Below are 7,500 nucleotides of genomic sequence, written 5' to 3'. Positions count from 1 at the left end.
TTATTATCATTATCATTATTATTATTATTATTATTATTATTATTATTATTATTATTATTATTATTATTATTATTGTTCAGTAGTTTTATTTTTATAACGTGCTTTCACTTCACTACCGAGCGCAGCTCTGTGCGCCTTGGGTATGTGCTTATTATTATTATTATTATCACTATTATTATTATTTTTGTTGTTATCGTTATGGAAAAGCGGTGGGATGGCAGATCGTTAGCACACCGGACGAAATGCTTAGCGGTATTTCGTCCGTGGATACGTTCTGAGTTCTAATTCCACCGAGGTCGATTATGCCTTTCACCATTTCGGGGTCGCTATATTAAGTACCAGTGAAACAGTGGGGTAGATGTAATCGACTAGTCCCTTGCCCCAAAATGTCAGGCCTTGTGCATTTAGTAGAAAGGTTTATTATAATTATGAAGACGGCGAACTGGTTGACCTGTTTGCAGGCCGGACAAAATGCTTAGCAGCATTTCATCATTCTTTATGTTCTGAGTTCAAATGCCACCGAGGTCTACTTTGCCTTTCGTCATACCAGTTACACACTGGGGTAGTTGTAATTGACGTTCCCGTCCTCCAATGTTGCTAGCCTTGAGTCCAAAATTAGAATGAATTCAAATTCCGCCGAGGTTGACTATGCCCTTCACCATTTCGGGTCGCTATATTAAGTACCAGTTTGTCTCTATCTCTCCACCATCGCTTGACAACCTATGTTGGTGTGTTTACGTCTCCGTAACTTAGCGGTTCTGCAAAGAGACCAAAATAATAAGTACCAGGCTTACAAAGAATAAGTCCTCGGCTCAATGTGTACGACTAAAGGCGGTCCTCTAGCGTGGCCGCCGTCAAATGACGCCACGCATCCATTTCCAAGTAAGTCCATATATATATATATATATATATATATATATATATATATATATATATATATATAATATATATATATATATATATATATATATATATATATATATGCATTTGTATATAACGTCTATTTAGAAATAGGAGGTAGGGATTTATATCGCTTGCTTTCTTGTAACCTCTTTTTCAAAATAGTCCTGGAAAGATTGAATTAAATGTGAATATCTGCATTTATAAATAAACATTTCATTTCAAATGTATTGATTATCGTAATCAATAAATTTAAGTAACCGAACTATTAGTCGTCATTATTGATGATACCAGAATATAATGCGTAAAGTTTATTATAAATATAGATAATTAAATTGAAAAAACTTTCTTCATATTTTTATAATTTTCTTTAATTCTTAAGTTTGGAGGTGGAATACAATATCAATGAGTTAACATTTGCTGCATAAATTTTCTCGAGGATGTATCAAAAAGTATGTTATTTTTGATATTAGACACAATAATATAACAAGATATTCTACCAAATAAAGATTGAAAGTCACTATAAGTAGTCACGTTCTCTCAAGAAAGCTGTCCCAAATTCTTAGATTTCTTGGATATATTTTGAGAGCTAAATCAATAATGTAGCTATATGAATCCTAGTTGTCGTTTCATATTTCGGCCTAATCCGACGTCAGTCTCCGAACACCGTTTTCTGAAGCTTTATTTGTGAGATAGGGAAAGAGCCGTGTTGGTAAGAGCAGTTAATCCTCTAATTTCAAATCAATAATTCCAGGCGGTGCCTTAATTGTTAATTCTAAGCCGTTTTCCGCAATACAGATTTGGTTCCAACCGTTGTTGTTGTTGTAATCTAATAGAGTAAACACGTGTAATATTTACTCCTTATTTCTGAAGAATTCAGCTTCTGCCAATCATTCAGATTAACCTCAATAATATATTTCCTTTGTGTCTATTTTTATTTTGATGTTGTCTACAATCACTATTAAGTGACATGCCGGTGTAGTCGTTGTAGTGTTTAACCCTGAGTCGGTGGCAGAACACACGCTTATTACGAATTAGTGTATGTATCTCTGCTGTAAATCATCCATGCGTTTGTTCGTCAGGCACGTCAAATTTATTTACTGCACACCCCATATCAATGTAGAAAATGGCACGCAACTGGTGTCTAACTGTAGACTAAATCGGATAGGATTGAAGGTTCGAGCCTTGAACATCCCGTCAATTTCAGATATCCAATATACCTCTGTATTGTTGTCAGACAATTCTCTATGGCTCTAAGGACGTTTAGCTACAATGTCCATTATTCCTAATTTGTCTCTTATTTAATGTAATGCACTACGTGGTGAATAGGATGTCAGCAATCATTGATTCGAAATAATATAAGCCAGTCCCTGCAGCTGTTGTAGAAACATATATTGCCTGCGAAGGACTAGATAGGACTAATCATAGTATGAAGAAGGTTTAATATCCTCTTCGGTTATGAATAACCATCAGATTGCACCTAGAGAGTTCTCCTCCGAGGCGCAGATTCGGGTATGGTTGTTGGAAGACAGCATAGCAGCCTTCCTTCTCTACGCTACCGATGTTATTCAAGGCAGAGGCAAAGGTAGATACAGCTCGGCACCAGTGACGTCACAACCCACTACTGCAGCTGAGTGAACCGGAACATCGGGAGATAAAGTGTCTTGCTCAAGAACACACCACACGGCCCGGTCCGGGAATCGAACTCACTACCTCATAACTGTCAGCCCGATGATCTAACTACTGAGCCATGCGCATTCACATAGTACATTGGCCGAAATAACATGTTTGCACACACACGTACACACATATGCACACATAACAACACGTACATAATGGGTGCATGTGTGTGTATATATACATACATATATATATATATATATATATATATATATATATATATATATATATATATATATATATATATATATATATATATATATATATATATATATATATATATATATATATATGTATATATATATATATATATATAGATAGATAGATATACATATACATACATATATATATATATATATATATATATATATATATATATATATATATATATATATATATATATACATATATATATATATATATATATATATATATATATATATATATATATATATATATATATATATATATATATATGTATGTATATGTATATCTATCTATCTATTTATCTCTCTCTCTCTCTCTCTCTCTCTCTCTATATATATATATATATATATATATATATATACAGAGAGAGAGAGAGAGAGAGAGAGAGAGAGAGAGAGAGAGAGAGAAAGAGAGAGAGAGATAATATTTCTCCAGTGTTCACTATTTTACCCTCGTTCTGATCTAAGGATCCTCCATGCTAGTTTTCGTTTCGTTTCCTAGTATGTCTCCACTGTCCTGTTTTTGCTGACAATTTATTTTTCATTGAATTATGGTCTAACTAAAAGATTACTTGACAGACCAGTATACCTTGGAGGACATCTTAAAGCAATGGCATGAATTTCTGTTAAAAAATGGCAACGAGCTGAGCTGGATGCGGTACATGTTTAGTTAAGAGGATATCTCTATCTGAAAGTAAACAACTGAACGCTTACAGATACTGTAACCCGCGAACCAAGATTCACGTGCATTTGTTGTAGGTTCAGTTACGCTAGTAATGGTTGGCCTCTCAATTGGTCGTAGCTTAAAGGTATAACAACAAGACGTCGAAAGGTGGGATTTTGCCCCATCACAGCTCTTTACTTCAAAGAGGATATCTCTATCTCTAACTTGACAAATTTATACATGCCCACATGCAAATATACATAATTACGGACACCCAAACGAATTTATATACGCATAAGTTTATACATAGAACATAGATGCATACATGCATACATATATATATATATATATATATATATATATATATATATATATATATATATATACAGATAAATTATTCCATATACATAATATCTTTGTCTCTCATCCTTATGTTGTTTTATCATTACTATGAATATATATATATATATATATATATATATATATATATATATATATATATATATATATATATATATATATATATATATATATATATATATATATATATATATATATATATATATATATATATATATATATATATATATATATACCCACAACTACATCATTTGGTCTTTGTTCTCATTTGATTAATATTCGATAAAGGACAGATTGTTTCCCTCCGACCTGTTCAGCACGACCGAAATGTCCTTACGTGGCTTAGCAAGACTGACAATTTTAAATACGAAGACGTGGGTTGAAGTGATACAAATTTGCGGTCGTTAACACGCTAGATTTATTCCAATCTATCTCACCTCTTCCTTGAATATGTCTTTCTACGCAATGCAACATAATGCAACAGACTCCAGGAACTAAAGAAATGTATTTCGTTTGCGATAAATTTCAATTATACATTTTTGCCTATTTCGCTTCTATGTTTCGTTGGATACAACCCTCTCCAATGAGTTAACCGGTTTCGTGTACTGCACACATTGCTAATGCAAAATAATGAGAAAATATCGCAAACTTCATTGGACGATCGTGTCTCAAGCAATTTGTTATCGATATATTACTATACAGTACATACCTGTTCGGTGAATTAATATTAAATTTTAACGTTTGTTCGTCTGTATACATACGTACATGCATGTATACATATACATACATACATGCATACATATACATATGTGTATATATCTATAACTATATATACATACAAATATATATATATATATATATATATATATATATATATATATATATATATATATATATATATATATATATATATATATATATATATTTGTACGTATGTATGTGTATGCCCGCTGCTATTCGTTTCTGTTAAAATTACTTCATTACGGTTGAAGGGAGCCATGTTTGGATTAAGATTAGATTGGAATCGAAGAATAAGAAATGAAATTCTAGCTCGCAATTCGGCTTAGTCTCTGTCGGCTATCTTTAAATATGTATTGCCTTTAAAGCTAGTGGGGATGTGAGAAGTGACGGAGGCGTGTGATAGCTGTTTGGAAGCGCAAATGGTGAGAAATGAAAATTGGCGTGTTGATTGCTAGCCTAGCTAAATGCTGATATTACATAGTTTTGTAGCTTCGAGTTGAAGTGCTTCTGGAAAAGAGTCTACGCGATGAATATTCCGCTTTGCTTATCTCCTTTGTCCAATGCAACGGTAGGAGCAGTGTTTAACTCGTGTTTCTTGAGTTACACCAGGTTTATCAACAGAGTAAACGTAGACAGCTGAATATAGGAGGAAAGAGATGACCTCAGTTCTAGAATTCCTGTAAATTCCAGCACTGATGTGTGTGTGTGTTTGTATGTGTATGTGTGTGTTGGTCACAAATCTTGACGCGAGGTCAGCAGTTTCGGAGAAAGGGCTACGTCGTTTAAAGCCGACCTCGAAAGGATGAAAGGTAAAGTTGACCTCGGCAGAATTTGTATTTCGAACGTGCAAAGGAAGTAAATGCGGCAAAGAATGTTGCTGGTTTGCCAACCTTTCCGCCAGCTCGCAGTCTCACACAGACACAAACACACACACACACACATAATCACACATAGACATACACACACACGCACGCACACCCACCCACACACACACACACACACACACACAGACACAGACACACACACACACACACACACACACACACACACATATATATATATATACCTCCTCCTGTTTCGGACTCTTCTACATTACACCATAACGAATAGATGACACAATATCGGTAAAAAAAAAAAATGGGAAATTTGAAAAGGAAATGCCAACCCGTTTATTTTTCCAAAACAATGTCACTGTGCACAAAATCTTATATCATTTTCCTAACAGGACGATTTTAATATATTTTAAAACCATATAATACAAATCTTATGTAGTTTTTCATTCTATTTTTGTTATATATATGTTGCACTGCTCCGTGACTGTAAGATCAACAAAAGATTTACTCCCTCTGGTGAGAGATAAATATTATTTAATAAGCACAATACACGTTTTTATGTGCTACTATTTGTTTCATGTGGTGATAACATGCCAAGCATCATCCTATAACGCATCTATCATCTCGGTGCATTCGTCAGGCACTACCCATATCTGCCTGAGGATTGTGCCGAAATGTCAGACACCTGTTTGGCATGTTCTTAGCCCATGAAACTACCAGTATCACATGAACACCGGTATTGTATTTACTAAATAATATATCCAACACCACACGTAGTAACGCGTACCTAGCTCTATTATACCATTAACACAGGTGGTTGCAAATAATATCCGGAAGCATGCAGCATGTAGCATAGATTTTATGAGTCTACTGGTAGGCATCTGCCATATAAAAAATACAAAGATATGTATGTATGTATCTATTTTTCTTCCTTCCTTTCTTTCTTTCTTTCTTTCTTTCTTTCTTTCTTTCTTTCTTTCTTTCTTTCTTTCTTTCTTTCTTTCTCTCTTTCTTTCTTTCAGCCTTTCTATATTTCTATCTATCTATCAAGCAAACTCTGTATATATATATATATATATATATATATATATATATATATATATATATATATATATATATATATATATATATAAATATACACGAGCAGCTGTGTGGTAAGTAGCTTGCCTACCAACCACATGGTTCGGGTTCAGTCCCACTCCATGGCACCTTGGGCAAGTTTCTTCTACTATAGCCTCAGACCGACCAAACCCTTATGAGTGGATTTGGTAGACGGAAACTGAAAGAAGCCCGTCGTATATACGTATGTATATATATATATATATTTATATATATATATATATATATATATATATATATATATATATATATATATATATATATATATATATATATATATATATATATATATATATAAGTGTATGAGTATTGGGGTAGATATCTTCGACCAACATGTTCAAAGTGGTGCCTCAGTAGGGCTGTGGTCAAATGACTGAAAGAAGAAATTGCATAAATGATTAAAGATAGCTAATTTTGGTTAAAGAATGACTGTAACGATGATAGCAATAATATCTTCAGCGCCTTTGAAAATCTAAAATGATATAAAATAATTGAAAGCTTTAGAATCCGTAAAATTTCGCATTCTTAAATATAGAAATATTTTAATTCTACTCCAAAGGTTTAACTTAATATGCAACCACGCATTAAGAGGCTACGGAACAGTGCAGCGGATGTGAACAAAAGGGGCGCTAATGGCATCAACATGTGAATTGGTTTCCTGCAGTGCTAGCAAATAACGTGTCAAACTGAGAATGTAAGAGACTTTGATGAATATATATAAATTAAAATCCTTCACTGAAAAGGTTTATGACATCGTTGCTGGAAGAAGGGAGAATAAGAATATCCAGATGTCAAAGGGAATATTAAATCGTAAAGGTTAGAATAGAACTTCAGGTGAAAGTTATATTAATTAAATTTAAATAAGCCTCAAGATTTCGTAATAATCCTTCATCTAACTATATATATATCATGTTTAAAATCTCTATATACGTATTAATACATTTAGCTCGCTCGCTAGCTGATTAAATACGCTCCTCTCTCTCTCATTGTGTGTGCA

This window comes from Octopus bimaculoides, chromosome 22, assembly GCF_046866305.1.
Source record: "Octopus bimaculoides isolate indiv1 chromosome 22, ASM4686630v1, whole genome shotgun sequence".
NCBI lineage: Eukaryota > Metazoa > Mollusca > Cephalopoda > Octopoda > Octopodidae > Octopus > Octopus bimaculoides.
This window is presented reverse-complemented; position numbering follows the sequence as displayed.